Here is a 17,965-nt window from a genome sequence, read left to right as displayed (position 1 = left end):
TAGTCTCTGTTCTGCAGCGGCTGATCCTGTGGTAGGGCCTTCTGTTGGAGTACACACTCCCTGGTATATGGGGCCTCGGTAACTCCTGACCCTGGTATAACAGTCAGCGTTTGGTATTCCTGGGACATGTAGTTCGCCAGGGGTTCTGGTTGTCTTCTGCTGGGTGTAAAGAATCCATGCAGACTCGGACCCGATGTCCGGTATATGGTTCCTGGGGTGAGCCGGTAAAGCTCCTCTGCCCCCAATGCTATTTACTCCTCTAGCCTTCGGCCTACTCAGGCCCTCACTAGGCTATACAAACTGGCAGTTGGTTGGCTGCCTCTTCTGCTGCTCTCTGAGCGTCAGCAACGCTCCTAGCTCACTTAACTCGAGCTGCTTGAGTCTGACTGAGCTCCACTGCAGACTGACCTGTTTCTCTGTGTCTCACTCTGCAGGAACTGGCTGTGGACTCCAGACTGTTCTGTCTCCACTCTCTTCCTGAGGAGAACTAACTCACAGACTCACTCCTTCTGTGTCTGAGCAGGAACTGCTGAATCACTCCACCTTCCCTATTTATATCCCTATCGGGCTCCCTCTGGTGGTCTGAGGTGGAAGGTGGAGGTGTGTGTATGCTGTGAGGGCCTCTTGTGGATAAAACCTGAAATGCACCCCTCCAGGATCTGTGGCTCCATGCGCAGCAGGGCGTCACATAAAGACTCTAGATTATTACTACTAATAGTCAGTTGGAGGAACTGATGGAGATTTAGCATCTGGGCCCTCGAGCTTCTGGATACATCACTGATCACCCTTATACTAAAATAAGGATATGGCAACATCATCTTCTGTCTCAGGCTCTGGAAGACGTGTGAAGGTAAGGAGTAAAATGGGTTCTGAGGAAAACAGGGAAATCCTGGAGCAAACCTTCTGCAGGTGACAACTCGTGAGCAGATTTATCTTCCAGCAAAGCGAGAACTCAGACCGTAAAACCAAAACTACACAGTATGGACTGAAAAACAACAATGTGGTGGGGTCACTGACCAAATCAACTCAATAAAGGACGCGTGGATAAACCTGAAGCTTAAGTGAGGATTGGGGAACATGGCAGGGATTGTCGAGACCTATAGACTTATCCAGTACTCAAGACAATGACTGCCAAAAAGTCCACCAATGTCTTCACTTACGTGTGTCTATGTTATGACTCTCTCAGGGTCATCTATTTGGTCTCCGACATGTCACTTGGTTCATGTATTGCCCGTATTGTGTTATTATATAAAACACTGGGTCATTGAGAGGAAGAGGAGCCGGAGCTATAATGTGCACCAGGGCTAAGGAACATTTAGGCCACGTGAGCGCAACATGCAGCCCGGGCTCCACAGTATGTAGATGGACGTGCCACAATCTCTGTCCTGAAGTCCTTGTGAGATCCGGGTCAGCACCCGCTATCGACTGCTCCCATGTATCTTTTCTGACTTGTGGCTTAAAGTGATGCCCAGCATGGACAAGACAGCACTAATGGCACACAATGTGGCTAGCATGGCATCAACGGCAATGTTATGGAGGTACTGTGTGGCTAACACTGTTATGGGGGCATTGTGTATGAACTGGTCAATCATCAGCACTGGAGGTCCTATGTAAGTAGATCCCACCATTCACCAGGCACCTAAATCAGAGGAACGTACCGCCCCCTACTCCAGGTAGAAAAATGTAAAACCGTCCATGTTGTTAATATTGTGTAATATAAATGATTTTCCTGCAAAAGTTGCTGAATATTCTCTATTATTTGCTGTTATAAATTTGTTATTAGTCATTATTATAGGTGGAGATTTTCTTACTGACCCCACAGCCCTAGTGAGAAGGGTGGTCGCAGAAGTGATCACTAGAATACAGAAGGTTATGTGACAGTGGGGATGTGACCCCTGGGCTCCCCAGGACGCCCAGCACCGAATCCAACTGGTCCCTGTGCATAACACTTATGTAGAGCCATATTAGGTAAAAAGGTCCTAGTCTATGGATAAAATCTATAGATCAGAACATGTTTTTTCTACATTGACCGTCATTCTTAGGTGTAACAGAATCACTGGTCCTCGCATACACTTTTGGTTGAGGTTTAGAGGATTAATGGGAGACATGTAACAGATATTCTCCTGTTTGGAGCCCACCCATCAAACATGTATAACGTATAGTACTGACCCCCCATAAATGTCCATTAAATCCAAAGGGACATTAATCAATTTGAAAGTTTTATTTTTAAATTAAGAATTGCATGGAAGGACGAGGAGATGTTCTTGGAGGAACCTCCTTCTTCAGCAGATGTTCCTTGCTGGTCAGGAGGCCACATGTAGATTGTACCAGTCCTTCCATACAGGTAGAGCATTGATGGTGGACGCGCTGTACTTTCCTCAGGACGCTAGACGTGGCGGTTTTCTGCCCTCGCGATGTTTATGGAGCCGCGGTGACAGACACCAAATAAGCAGCTTTTTCGGATGGAGTGAGCAGCCCTGGATAGTCCACGACGGCAGGAAGAGATCACCCGGCGGAAGAGAGAACCTATGAGAAGAGACGTAACACTGATGTCAGTAACAGGACTCCAAATCAGAGGACACGGCTGTGCTGTCACTGTGGCCGGACGCCAGAGGAATCATCCATACACAGGTGACCCTTAATAACATGACATTACTTGTAGTGTGCCTCAGTGTTGCCTTATAATCAGTTATATAAACCTCAGTGTAACATTGAGGCCATAAAGGGGTCAGTATGGGCCATATGGGGCAGTGGGCGCAGGATTCGGGTCAGTTTGGAAGAAGACTAAAAGGCCCCTTATAACTTTTAATGAATAAAAGAATGGAGATTTTTACAGAATGAACTGCTTATTGCTTTATAGGGAGAAAAAAGTAGTAATTTTCTGATCCTTTATGTGCACGTTCACATTACACGTTTTGATCATAGGCTGTAATAGGATGTCATATAGACCTGTACACACCTGACAATGGGGAGGACTCGCTGTCCTTAGCAGTAAAACACTGCTTGTCTACATCAGGTTTGGAAGGGGAAGATTCTTGCTGCCTGTTTGGTAGAAGAAAAACATATAAATTACAAGTAAAAACAATAAGAACACCCGTCTGCAAGGCCGGTTAGGACATTTGGATAACATGGAGGAGGCACCCTGCTCAGGACCCACTTCTATCACTAAGAATGGAGAATCGCTAGTAATATTGGCCTGTAATGAGTTGGAAATGATTGACTGGTCGCAATGATTGGCTGTTATCGCCAGCGTTATCACAAGCCAGAACCACAGTGATCATCAATCATGGGGTGGTGGCGCTGGATATAGTACTGAGTTACACTTATATTACAGTTCATCTTCTGATATATCAAATCCAAACCCCATAATAATAATTTACTCACATATCTGAGTGTTTTGCACTCTCTGGGGAATACACTGGAGGTGGCTTCAGTTCTTGATCGTTCATCACCCTGGTATTGGTGGAACAGAGCTAAAACATAGAGAAAAATAAAATAAATATCTATTTAAACTTTATTTTAATTATAGGTTTTATAGATCTTACCGGTCACACTTACTTTAGAAAGCCTTTGAGACGATGATATAAAGTTCAGGCTTTCTGGCCAGTCATTGTCCTCGCTTGTGTCCCCCTCATCTGAATCAATAAGTTCATAATTGCTACATTGAGCTGCAAGGTATAAGTGTTATTAGAGATTATTGGCATAAGATTCAGTCACGGAAAGTCACCATTTTATTACTAATAATGATGGGGACTGGTTGTCACATATAATGAAAGACAAGACACACAACAGCTTTCTGCAGATAACGTCTCATTCTACTTCCAGGTCCAGATGAATTACACCCCAGAGTACTGAAGGAGATCGTAGAAGAAATTTTAGAACCACTCTCCATAATCTTTGAAAATTCTTGGAGAACAGGAGAAGTCCCAGAAGACTGGAGAAGAGCAAATGTTGTTCCTATCTTCAAAAAGGGGAAGAAGGTGGACCCAGTTCATAGGCCGGTGAGTCTGACTTCTATACCAGGAAAGATCTTTGAACAAATTATTAAACATCATGTATGTAAGTACATGGATAAGAATGAAGTGATTATCCAGAGTCAGCATGGGTTTGTAACTAACAAGTCATGTCAGACTAAATTAATTTCCTTCTATGACAGAATCACTGACTGGGTGGATCAGGGAAATGCTGTAGATATAGTATATCTTGACTTCAGCAAAGCATTTGACAAAGTATCTCACACCATCCTTATTGAAAAAATGACCAAGTATGCAATGGACCAGGCAACTGTTAGGTGGATTCATAACTGGCTTAGTGATCGGACTCAAAGGGTGGTTGTAAATGGCTTCACATCCAGCTGGATGAATGTCTCAAGTGGGGTACCACAGGGCTCCGTCCTGGGACCTGTATTGTTCAACATCTTTATCAATGATTTAGATGAAGGAATTGAGGGTAAACTGATTAAATTTGCTGATGACACAAAGCTAGGAGGGATAGCTAATACTAGAGAAGAGAGAGAGAGGATTCAAAAAGACCTAAATAAACTGGAGCAGTGGGCAGCAACCAACAGAATGGTTTTTAACAGGGAAAAATGCAAAGTACTACATCTGGGCAATAAAAATGAAAAAAGCATATACAAAATGGGAGGAATAGAGCTAAGCAACAGTACATGTGAAAAAGACTTAGGTATACTAATAGATCATAGACTGAACATGAGTCAACAGTGTGATGCAGCAGCAAAAAAGGCAAATACAATTCTGGGATGTATTAACAGAAGCATACAGTCTAGATCACGTGAAGTCATTATCGGTCTTTACTCCTCTTTGGTCAGACCTCATCTGGAATACTGTGTACAGTTTTGGGCACCACATTTTAAAAAAGACATAGACAAACTGGAGCAAGTTCAGAGAAGAGCGACCAGAATGGTGACCGGTCTGCAAACCATGTCCTATGAGGAACGGTTGCAGGATTTGGGAATGTTTAGCTTGCAAAAAAGAAGACTGAGAGGAGACTTAATAGCTGTCTACAAATATGTCAAGGGCTGTCACATTGTAGAAGGATCATCTTTATTCTCATTTGCACAAGGAAAGACTAGAAGCAATGGGATGAAACTAAATGGGAGGAGACACTTATTAGATATTAGAAAAAAAATTTTGACAGTTAGGGTGATTAATGAGTGGAACAGGCTGCCACGAGAGGTGGTGAGTTCCCCTTCAATGGACGTCTTCAAACAGAGGCTGGACAGACATCTGTCTGAGATGATTTAGTGAATCCTGCTTTGAGCAGGGGGTTGGACCAGATGACCCAGGAGGTCCCTTCCAACTCTACCATTCTATGATTCTATGACTTACGGTCAAAGTAGCCGGTGTCCTCTTCTGACTCAAAGTCAGGAATGAAATGCGGCTCCTTACTTAGAAGACTGTCAAAGTCTATGCCACATAGGAATGGATGCATTTTGATCTCTTTAGCTCCTCCTGGGAAAGGAAAACAATAAAAAGTGATATAGACATTATCAGACAGACAGCTCCATATCTGAACAGTTTATGTTAATTTGAACTGAAGACGTAACAGAGCTGATGTGAAGAAAACTTGCTGAAAGTCAGAGCATGAAGAAAGGGAATGAACAAGCATGTAAAGCAGAGCACCTCAGTGCTGATCCTCAGGGGCGTGATCATTTATCTGGTCACAGAGGTGAAATAAGTCATTATTAATACTATTATATACATTACCTGTCCCAAGTCTATGTGCCGGATCTTTTCTGAGCAGCTCAGTGATGATGTCCTGAGCATCAGGTGGAGGAGTGCGATTATCAAATGTCCAGGTTATGTCATCTGTTATATTAAAAGAAAATGTTACAGAAAATAAAACCTCTTCATTTAGTTTATTAAACCAAAAATCTTTTGTATTAACACAACAAGTAACTAAACCACAGAACCAATCTAAGCAAATAACAATGATACCACACAGCATTCAGATTATTTTACTTACCCCTTAATATACTGCAGTAAGTCTCATATTTGGAATCCCCATGAAATGGTACACGGAATAGAAGGAATTCGTGTAGGATGATCCCTACCGACCACCAGTCCACAGGCCGCCCATAGCCTTCCTGTAAGATGACTTCAGGGGCGATGTATTCAGGGGAGCCAGCAATCTGGAAAGCAACAGAAGAAGGAGATGAGGAGCCGAGAAAATAATTGTGACGAATAACATCAGAGGAAAAAGTTTTCTAAATGAGAAGATATCAGAGAAGGAGAAATAGACGAGGAGAGTAAAGAACAAGATCCTGTAAGTAAAGCCGACCTCATCATCACGGAACTCTCTGGTGACGTCCTCGGTTGGAGCCTTGTAGGTTTCTGATGTTGGTCTCATGAGGCCGAGTTTGGAAAGTCCGAAGTCCGTGACTTTAATATGACCAGATGCCGATACCAGGAGGCTGTGAAAAAACAGACGGTGTCAGCCCCAAGTAATAACCCATAGACTTTATGAAAATCTCTAACTTTCTTCCTCCTAGAGGGGGCACTTACTTCTCAGGCTTCAGGTCTCGGTGCACCACGCCAAAGCTGTGCAGGTATTCCACAGCCAGGACTGTTTCTGCAATGTACTTTCGGGCCAAGGGGACAGGTAAAGGTCCATAGATGTTCATAAGACTGCCACAGTCTCCTCCTACAGGAGAAAGCAAATATGACAGGAGAGGGTTTGTTACAATGTAAATTACACATGATGCGTGTGAATGAGAAATAAGCGGAGACATTGGGGCAGGATGTCACACATAGAGATATACTGTGTAATAATGCAAAAGAAAAACAATGGAGCATACCCTAATAGTAACTAGGACTGAGCTGAATGTCTATGAAGCAAAACCACGAATGTGCAAAAGCTGCAGAAATAAGTGCAAGGAAACAACGTCCCATATAAAAATGTGAAGCTATACTATGTATATACATGTGTATGTGCAGTATATGTGTATATAGATGTGTATGTGCAGTGTGTGTGTCATGACATGATTATATTTAAATAAGTTTTTTTTTATTCAAAAATAAATGTGGATTGTTGTTCATGACAAAACAATAAGGCATCCCCTAAAAATAAGCCCTAACCCATCTTTTGGAGCAAAAAATGATATAAGACCTTGTCTTATTTTTTGGAAAAACACTGTACAAACTGTTAAAATTCAGTCAAACCCTCCTTTATCTATAGTGAAAATTTCTGCCACATAATCAGTTTTCTGGCATTTTGATAACAGATAACTTATAGTAAAAGCAGTGTGGACATGTAACCATCTATGTGGTCACATTCTGCTTATGGAGAAGGTCCTAGAGATGAGCAGACCAGCGCTGGATATAGATACGATGGATATGTCCTACCTGGTACATACTCCATGACCATGCACAGATGACGTGTAGTTGGAAAGGAGCACAACATGGAGGCCACGAAGGGACAATCTGCGAATGTTAGGATGTCCCTCTCTAGAAAGGCCCGTTCAAGTCTTACTGGATCTTTCAGCTTCTGCTTGTCCAGTTTCTTCATGGCGTATAACTGTTTGGAGTCTTTTTGGCGCACTAAGTGGACGGTTCTGAAGAGGAAGAAAATCTGTGGTTTATAATGTATTCTTACTAATAGTCTGTCTATAGACCTCATCACATCTCCTGTACTAATGGTGAATACTAGATGAGCAGCCATCGCTACATAGATGATCTCCACTGGGAGGTCCTCATCCGTGTCACGTCCTGACTCACTGGAAAAGAGACAATTAGATGTGCACAGAAGAGATGAGCGAATAAATTACAATGGATTAGAATTCTACTCAAATTTTACATTTATCCGCATTGGCCAAAATGGCGAAATTTTTGTAATTCTCTTCCTCTTGGATTCGGCAAGATTGTGAACGTTGGCTACTATTTTCTAAACCTTAAAAGCCCTTCAAAATGTTAAAAAATAAACAAACTCTTATACTTACCTCTCTGGCCCCTCTATCTCAACCTTTTGGTCCTCACTGCACTTTCAAATCTGCTGCCAGTGCTGAAGTCCAAAAAAATGTCTAAGGCTGAGACAGGACTTCTGGCATTGATGACGTCTAGGAAGATTCTGCACAAACGCATAAAAGGTCATGGTGGCATGACATTGCAAATCTTCGTGCGCTTGCATAGAATCCTCCTGGACCTTCTCCAAACTAGAAGTTCTGGCCCAGCGTGAGCGGCAGCAATCTGAAGATGCGGTGAGGATCGGACAGATGACGCTGAGAAGCGGAGGGGTCGGAGAGCTGAGCAGTGAGGTGAGTATGAGTATTTTTTCCATTTTGTACATCTTACATTTATTAAGATCTGGGGTCTGGAGAGAACCCAGAGCGTAATAAGAGATATTACATTTGCCGAGTGATAACTTCTACGTGAATCGCTTTTCCCAAGAAAGTCTGCACGAAAGGCGAATGTGAATTATGCCAGATCCGCTCTTCTCTAGAGAACAGGAATGTGGACTCCTATAATTCCTCTATGGTAACACTGTACGGGCACAGAGACAGAGGGATCGTCATAAGGAGCCCTATAAAACGTATATTATGCCGACATCAAGCTCACCCAAAAGCTCCACAGCTGAACTGTTTGATCTGTTTGTAGTCGCTCTTACAAGGATTTCTCCCTGGGTTCAATGATCCGATCAAGGCCTAGAAATAATAAGAAATGGCATTAAAGCATAAAATCTGCAGAAAGATAAAATCTGTGGATGCAGGAACTTCTCCTGTATATTATGTGGACGTGATACAAGCCGGACCCCCACAGACACCATTATATATAGGGGATATCCCCCATACACAGACATCACTGTACTGCAGGGGAGGAGACGGGAGATCACACAGCGGGGGCAGGAATAATAATGCCGCCATCACACACAATAGATCTGATCTACATGAAGAATAGGGATATCCCCTCGTCATATGTGGGATAATATTATAAGTGTAATTCACCCCCGTTACCTGATGATACACAGGCGTCTCCGCTGATACTTACACTGGCAGATTCCTGGACCTCGGGGGTCTCACATATTCCACCGTCAGTAATTGCCGGCACAGATATTCCTATAATAATGAGGAGACGTTTTGTATTAGACGATATCAGTACATAATATATAACATCCATATAAAGAAGGAGATGACACGGGCTCTGTACACGGTGTAATACTGGTATATGGGATTCTGCACACAACGTATATATTTATGGCTCCTCCATAGATGGATATTCTGGACCATAAATGGCCATTGTTCAGGATCTGATTAATCCTAGAACAATTACATGATCGGGGACCTAGAAGCCTCCTTGTACATGATGGAGAAGAGCACAGAGGAGAGAAGCAGAATTATCTGCCTCCCTCCATTATAGTCTATGGGGGGCTCCGGAGCGATCACCGGCCTCGTACAGAGGATGGAGAGTAAATCTACATGTTCTCTGCCGTTCTCTATAATATCTCGATATTTGAATGTAAGAATATTAGATGAGTGCTCACCTTCCATCAGATCAGTGTTCAGCCCTGGCTGACTGGTATTAGGGTCCGGGATAGTCAGGTTTTCCCCCTCTTCAGAGTCACCTTCTGATGTTTCCTGATGGTCACAATATGTACAATTAATATAACATTTCACAAATACTAAATCACCGTATACAGTCCATCCTCGACTTACAAACATCTGACTTAAGAACGACTCCAAGATACAAAGGGTTGATTATGAAAAAAAAAAGCTAATATTCACCACTCTCCTCTCCGGCCACCCGGCTGCTCACCACCTACCGTCCAGTCCCCTTCTTTCCAATGTCATGTACCGCTTCTCCGGTCTCTTCACTATAGTCCATGACTTCTGGCCACATTCAGGACCTAGATTTCACTGCTAATCATAAGGTCATAAGGACGAGACGGGAAGTCCTGCCCCATAGTGAAGAGGCTGGAAATGTGGCACACTATGATGGAAAAAAGAGGACCAGGTGGCGCACAGCGAGCAAAATATTATTGTTTTTTTTCACTCTTTCCATTTTACATTCAAATTTGGGTTACAAACAAAACTATAGGATTTATCTAGTTCGTAACCCAAGGACGGCCTGTACATAAGGTAGGAAGTACTAAACCTGGATCTATGGGATAATCTCATTACTGGACGGACTATACATAAGGCACGAAGTACAAAACCTGGATCTATGGGACAATCTCAGTATTGGACGGACTATACATGGCCGCTCCCTCCAGAAAATCAACATGAATATATAAGGGACTTGTATCTACAACTGTTCTCTAATAACTTCTATTGTCAGAACTGCAGCATTTACAAGAATGAAGATTGTAATGATGAAGTGAGACAGAGGTGGAAACACAACCTCTGCATCGCTGAGTACAGAATGTCACTACAGAGGGTTGAGCTGCAGAGACAGGCGGCCATAGAACATCCTGCGCATCTGACATCATAAATCTGCCCCTCTGCTATATGACGGCTAATCTGGAAAAGATCAGACCAGGACGTGTGATATAGAAGGTGATGGATCCTTACCAGACGCTCCATTGAGCCGGCCGGATGCTCCAGTACATATAGGACATTTTGGGCCAGTTGTATAATAAAGGTCAATTCTCCACTTGTGGATTTTTCTTCAGCCTATAAAGATGGAAATAAATAGAAAAGGAAAATCATGAGAGAACATGGAGGAGGTCGGTTATGTCACCACTTTACTCCTGCGATCTGCTCTACAATTACTACATATCTGGTGACTTAGTGCCGGTTATATATTATATTATTATCGGCCTAAAGAACTATTTTACGTGAATAAACTTATATTCTGTTATTATAACTTTTCGATGTCTTGTGCAGATTTCTGTCACTTACCTGTTGCACCAATGTCCTGATGTTTTTCTGTAAATGCTCAAGATATGCTGAGCTTATACGACCTTGCTGGTATTTGGTCAGGCAGTCTCTCAATATCTCCATAACCAGCCGGTAAGTGAAGCTGAGGACGCCATCGGGTAGTGGCAGCACAATGTCAGGGGCATAGGTGGTAAGAATCCCCTGCAGCAGTGCCAACACCTGAAAATTGTCTAAAGGAATTTCAAACATTTCAAATAAATCCAAATAAATCCAAATCGCAGTCAGTAAATCACTAGCTATGTAGCTAATCACCAACAACAATGACACCGGAATGTCAAAGTGACACTGTAGCTGTAAACACTGGCACAAGTAATGGTGGTGCATTATGATGTCATAATATCATCACGGAATGTTGAGATGTTACCATATATGGAGCTTCTCTCCATAAAAGGAAGTTGCCTAGAAACACAAGCAGCAACTCTATAGGCTGTCGGCAAGATCACAGACTGAACATGGAGATCAGCAGTGATTGTGAACGCAGTGAGCGTTGTCAGAGGTAAAAATAAAGCAAGTGTCAGAGGCAAGCATTAATAAGTTATTAAAAAAAAGCCCTGCATCCACTCCTATGTCACTAGGTAAAAAAATAATGACTCTACTTCTTTGGACAATTATAACCCCCAGAATGCCCTGGAAGCTGCAGAAATTCAAGAAATGCTGTGAGTTGTGGTTCTCTCCAAAGGCAAAAGGATTATAGTCAACCACATGTAACATAAATGGCCCCTATAGGATCTTCAAGGGTTTGTTCAGCGCCGCTTACTTCCATACTGGGAGGTGACATCACGTCTACAGATACATGATGGGACGGTGTAAGTGTGGCCGCCATCATGCCTGTGACTTGGTAGGTTTCCTCAGACGGCAGCTCACTCACCTCCCAATGTGGAAGGAAGCGGCCGGAGAACACTTTTAATCTATAAAAGAAATCAAGATTCCACCAAATCCGTGTAGAATATTTTTTGTTCTTTTCACTACATAAAAAAAAAATGATGAAAACATCTCATGTACCGCGCACTGTTACCCATAAATATTGTAGCTCGTTCCATTAAAAAAGCTCTTGCCTAAATCTAAACAGAAAATGAAAGTTATGGGTCAATGATTAAAAAGCAAAATAAACTGGATATCTGTGTAATTGTATCAACCTGCAGAATAAAGTTAATTTGTCTACAGGGAGCGGCAAAAAAAAAAGGAAAATAAAAAAGTGATGGAAGATTTATTTATTTATTCATTGTCACTCATATCATACCATTAAAAAAGAAAGAAACTGTAGTGGTGGTGAATTCTGATGTCATAATAGCGGTGATGTCATCATGGAATCTTGTGATGGAATCTTATATGGAGCTTCTCACTTTATAAGGAAGTTGCCTAGCAACAGTGAAGATGGTAAAACCATAGGGTGAGCATCAGTGCTTGTATGTAAGAGGGAGCTGTGGGCGCCGGGCTCTTCTCATCAGTGAGGGGATTTATAAGCGTTGAGATAAATTATTAATATCTGTTATACACAATAAAAATCATAATTACGTATTTATAAGAAATCCGGATTCAGGAGCTAAAAGAAATATCTTTACTGAGGGTCCACGGACTGAAAGTCAGAAGCCCACGCCTCACCACCCCCCAACTTCCCAAGATGGGGGTCTCTATTACAAATATGACCCTGCCTGCACTCCTTATTAAAGAAATAGAAGAACTGGGAGGACTATTGAGTTACACCTTAGATATAGACAAAACTGAGACCTTATTATTAAGAAGCCCTTCAAAGCCACTATGGACAAAGAGATTCCAGTTCTGCTGGATTGAAACGGCGCTGAAATATTTGGGGATATACAGTGACATGTAAAAGTTTGGGCACCCCTGGTCAAAATTAATGTTATAGTGAACAGCTAAGCAAGTTGAAGATGAATTGATCTCTATAAGGCCTAAAGATAAAGATGACACATTTCTTTTGTATTTTAGGCAATATATATATATATGGTCAGTTTTTACTTTTTAAAAATTACAAAAAGAAAAATGGGCCGATGCAAAACTTTGGGCACCCTTGGAGATTTGTGTGCTCAGATACCTTTGTTGACCACGATTTCAGACCTTAATTAGCCTGTTAGTGTTATAGCTTGTTCATTATCATTGTTAGGAAAGGCCAGGTGATGCAAATTTCCCAGCTTTCTAAAAACCCAACCTCCTCTAACCGTGTGACAAAAACCAGCAGCCATGGGTTCTTCTAAGCAGCTGCCTAGCACTCTGACAATGAAAATGGTGGAGGGCCACAAGGAAGGAGAAGGCTATAAGAAGATAGCAAAGCTTTTTCAAGTTGCCCTTTCCCCAGTTTGAATTGTAATTAAGAAATGGCAGTTACCAGGAACAGTGGAGGTCAAGATAAAGTCTGGAAAACCAAACAAAATTTCAGTAAGAGTCACTCGTAGGGTTGCTAGAGAGGCAAATCAGAACCCCGATTGACTGCAAAAAACCTTCAGAAAGATTTAGCAGACTTTTGAGTTGTGATACATTGTTCTACTATTCAGAGACACCTGCACAAATATGGCCTTCATGGAAGAGTCATCAGAAGAAAACCTCCCCTGCGTCCGACTTCTCACCATAAAATTCAGCATCAAAAGTATGCAAAAGAACATCTAAACAAGCCTGATGCATTTTGGAAACAAGTCCTGTGGACCGATGAGGTTAAAATAGAACTCTTTGGCCACAATGATCAAAGGTCTGTGTGGAGAAAAAAGGGCACAGATTTTCAGGAAAAGAACATCTTGCCAACCCTTAAGCATGGAGGTGGATCAATCATGCTTTGGGGCTGTGTTACAGCCAATGGCACCTGGAACATTTCACGGGTAGAGGGAAGAATGAATTAAATGAAATTTCAACAAATTCTTGATGCCAGCATAACATCATCTGTAAAAAAGCTGAAGTTGAAAAGAGGATGGCTTCTACAAATTGATAATGATCCTAAGCACATGTCACAATCCACAATAGACTTCAAAAGGAGCAAGCTGAAGGCTTTACAATGGCCCTCACAGTCCCCTGATCTGAATATCATTGAAAATCTTTGGCTCAACCTCAAAATAGCAGTGCTTGCAAGACAACCCAGGAATCTCACAGAACTGGAGTAAGGCTATGTACCCATGATGCAGAAATGCTCTGGATTTTTTCCTGAGTATTTCTGCATCTCCCTGGCAGAAAAAACACATGCGGATTTTAACTGCTTTTTTTCTGCCAGGGACAAGCGTATGCCCCGCGTTTTTCACATGCGATTTCGCATGCGGGTTGTCAAGCGCTTTTCCCAGCAATTTTAGCATCACTTGGAAAAGTGCTTGACAACTTGGTCACACTATATAAATCCATGTAACCGGCATGGATTTATATAGTGTGACCAAGTTAATAGTTAAAAAGAATGGTAAAAAATAAACATTATACTTACCTTCTGATGGCCCCGGGTCTCCTTCTCCGGTGCGTCCAGTGTGTTGGGCAGCTTACAGTGGTCTAAAAGGACCTTCCATGATGTCATTTAGTCATGTGACAGGTCACGCGACCGCCGACATTAGCGGTCGCGTGACCCTTCACATGACTAAATGACATCATGGAAGGTCCTTTTAGACCATCGCGAGCCGTCAGGGAGCCAGGACACACCTCTAAGGAGAACGCGGCCCATCAGAAGGTGAGTATAACGTTTATTTTTTATTTTCAATTCTTTTTTTTACAGGTACCATGGTACCCGGGTCTGGATGAGAGTCTCCTCTTCTCCCCACCCAGGTACCATCCGCACATTGAGTCGCTTAATATCCGCATGTGCACATGTAGTCATGCGGATATTATGCGATTCAATGCAAGTCAATGGCGGTACGCAAAATAATTGGTAGTGCTGCGGATTTTTTCGCAATGATAATCAGCAGCAGAAATTTCCACAGCATGTGCACAGCACATGCGGATTATCATTGGGGAACATTGCAGACCTTCTACCAAGCGTTTTTTAAGCCGTTCCGCAGCGGAATTGCTGCTGTGGAAATGTTTAAAAAATGCATCGTGGGCACACAGCCTTATAATCCAAGGAAGAATGGATGAAAATCCCTCAAACAAGAATTGAAAGACTTTTGTTTGGTTACAAACAGCGTTTACAAGCTGTGATACTTGCAAAAGGGGGCGCTACTAGGTACTAACCACACAGGACGCCCAAATTGACGAAATTATGGCGAAATATCCAAATATAAGCCAGTTATATCACATCTATCATCATCACTAATCTAACAAAACAAGACTGGGACTCCAAATCATTCAATGGCTTTCCAAAGTGAATATAATGAAAGGACAAGTATCCTTGAATGATACATTTCTCTATGCCCTTATAGACAATACTAAACACAAACTCCAATGACAAAATATGGAACATGGATGATCCAAATCTAACTCATTCAAACATATTAGATTCTTTAGTTCAAGCACAAAAAATATCTTCCATCATCCAGGTATCTAGAAAAGAGGCTAAAAGTTTGTCCCAGGTCGTACCGGACCCCCTCAAGGGGATATAGAATGGGACTATACACAACAAATAACTCCAAAAGCAAATCTTTATCATTGCTTATGGGGATGTCCAAGTATCCAAACTTTCATTTGCAATAACACACTTAACTAATTTTGTACCACAAGGTCAACTATGGTTCTATCTTTTGTTACATGAACCCAGAAATGTATCAATATAAGAAAGGGGCGAATAAATTGTTACAGGAGTGAAATCTGTTATTCACACCTAGGTACAGAAACAACCACAGCCCTTCAAACTGCTTCTGTAAAAAATGTCATCATATCTATTCAAAACGGTCTGGGTAGAAGCTTCATTATCATTACATAAGGAAAATAATCTTAAATATTAGAAAAAATTCATAGACTGCACAAATGTTCTTCAGTTTGTTTTTGTTGAAAACTGTTTTTGCTCCCACTTACTGCATAGTGCATTGCATATTTACAATTTATTGACGTTTTTTTTTTATTTTAATGTTGTATTCCAATAAAAATATTTCAGGTTCTATAAAAAATAGCTTGATTATAGTATCATAATGATGATTAAAAGCCTGATGTTACCATTTTACTACAGAACATTTATCACTAAGGCTGCGTGCCCACGATGCGTTTTTAATGCTTTTCCGCTGCAGAATTTCCGCAGCGGAAACGCATCAAAAATGCTTGGCAATCCGCACCCCATGGTCCCCAATGGCATTCCACAATGTCAATGCACATGTTGCTGATTTTTCCGCAGCGTTTCTGCAGCGCTCATAAATCCGCAGCATGTTCATTAATTTTGCGGAAGCGCCGCCATTGACTTGCATTGAGACGCATAGAATCCGTGTCTGTACATTTGTACCCGCGGATAATATGCGATTCAATGGGCGGATGGTACCCAGTTCTGGAGGAGAGAAGACTCTCATCCAGACCCGGGTACCATTCTACCTGTGAAAAAAAGAATAAAATAACTAATAAAGTTTATATTCACCTTTCTGACGGCTCTCTCTGCATGCCGACAGCGCTGAAGGACCTTCGGTGACGTCGCAGTCATGTGACCGCAGGCCCTTCACCGCTGTGTCTTGCAATATGCCGGCGCCAGGAACCAGACAGGAACGAGCGCTGCAGCACACGCCGGGGCATCGGGGGTGAGTATAGCTTTATTTTAAGCATTGTTTTACGGTCACACTATATAAATCCATGCTGTTTGCATGGATTTATATAGTGTGACCTAGTTGACAAGCACTTTCCAAGTGATGCTAATCGCCTGGAAAGTGCTTGTCAGTCCGCATGCGGAAACGCATGTGAATCCGCATGTATTCTGCAGGAAAAACGCATGTACAATCTGCATGCGTTTTTCTGCCAGGGAGATTTTCTGCTTCATTTCTGCATCGTGGGCACATAGCCTTAAACATGAGCTATGTATGAGGGAGTTGGACTCAGGGAAATTGAGGACTCGGACATTTCTCTTATCGACTCCACAGCCCTGCTATAAACACTGGTATAAGTAATGATGGTAAATTCATGGAATCTTGTAGTAATGTCATCATGGAATCTTGAGATGTTACCTTTTATAGAGCACCTCAACTTATAAAGAGGTTGCCTAGCAAGAAATAAGGCAGCAGTACTACAGGCTGAGCATCAGTACCAGATGCAGACATGGAGGAAAGAGCTGTGGGAGCTTTACTCCTCTGACCAGTGGGGGGATTTTTATGTTCTAAGACAAATCATTTATATCTGTTATACACAGTAAAATGTATATTATTACTAGTGATGATCGAGCACTAAAGTGCATGGGAGCTCGTTGCTCCAGTCGAGAAAATCGTAATGCTTGGGTGCTCAACTCGAGTAGCGAGCCCAATGTAAGCCAATGGGAAACTTGAGCATCTTTTCGGTGCCCCCCCCCCCCCCGGGGTCTGGAGGGGGCCTATAAATTGGCCATGATATGGTAACAGCATGGGGAAGACCCCTGGAAGCATCTCTGTCTCCCAGGCCACTGCTGTGAACAATATTGTCAGAGTATTACGCCACTTTTTTACAAATACGAAACCAAAATGGATTTTCCTGCAAAAAATGTTAAGGAACAACCTTTCCAGGGTAATGACTTATATATAAGGCAAAATAAATAACCAAAAACAAAAATGGCTCCTCCACACCTTGGGCTATGTTCACAAGTAGCGTTTTTGATACGTTTTTGCACTTTTGCATTGCTTTCAATGGTGAAAAATACATTTACCAATAAAAGTAATTTTAACATTTTACTACCTTATCTTGTCATGTGGTGTGTGAGACATGATCAGACACATCCTGTTATATTTATGAAAGAGGGACTGTCAAAAGTCACAAAGCCTATTTTCACAAGGCCATTAGGCGGCTCTTACTATTGTTAGAGGGCCAACAGTCGATCCTCACTATTGCTAGAGAGCCATCAGCCGGCTATGCTTTGTTGTTCCCATTATAAAGGAGTGGGTCTCCTATACTGTTATTACATATGCAGTGACTGCAAGGGCTGCCAAAAATTAGGACACACTCCAATACCCCTTTGAAGAGACATAGAGGAGGGCCTCATTAAAAAAATGTTCCCAT

The sequence above is a fragment of the Phyllobates terribilis genome, unplaced genomic scaffold (genome assembly GCF_046119375.1).
Source record: "Phyllobates terribilis strain yellow unplaced genomic scaffold, ASM4611937v1 Scaffold_349__1_contigs__length_1988846, whole genome shotgun sequence".
Lineage (NCBI taxonomy): Eukaryota > Metazoa > Chordata > Amphibia > Anura > Dendrobatidae > Phyllobates > Phyllobates terribilis.
This window is presented reverse-complemented; position numbering follows the sequence as displayed.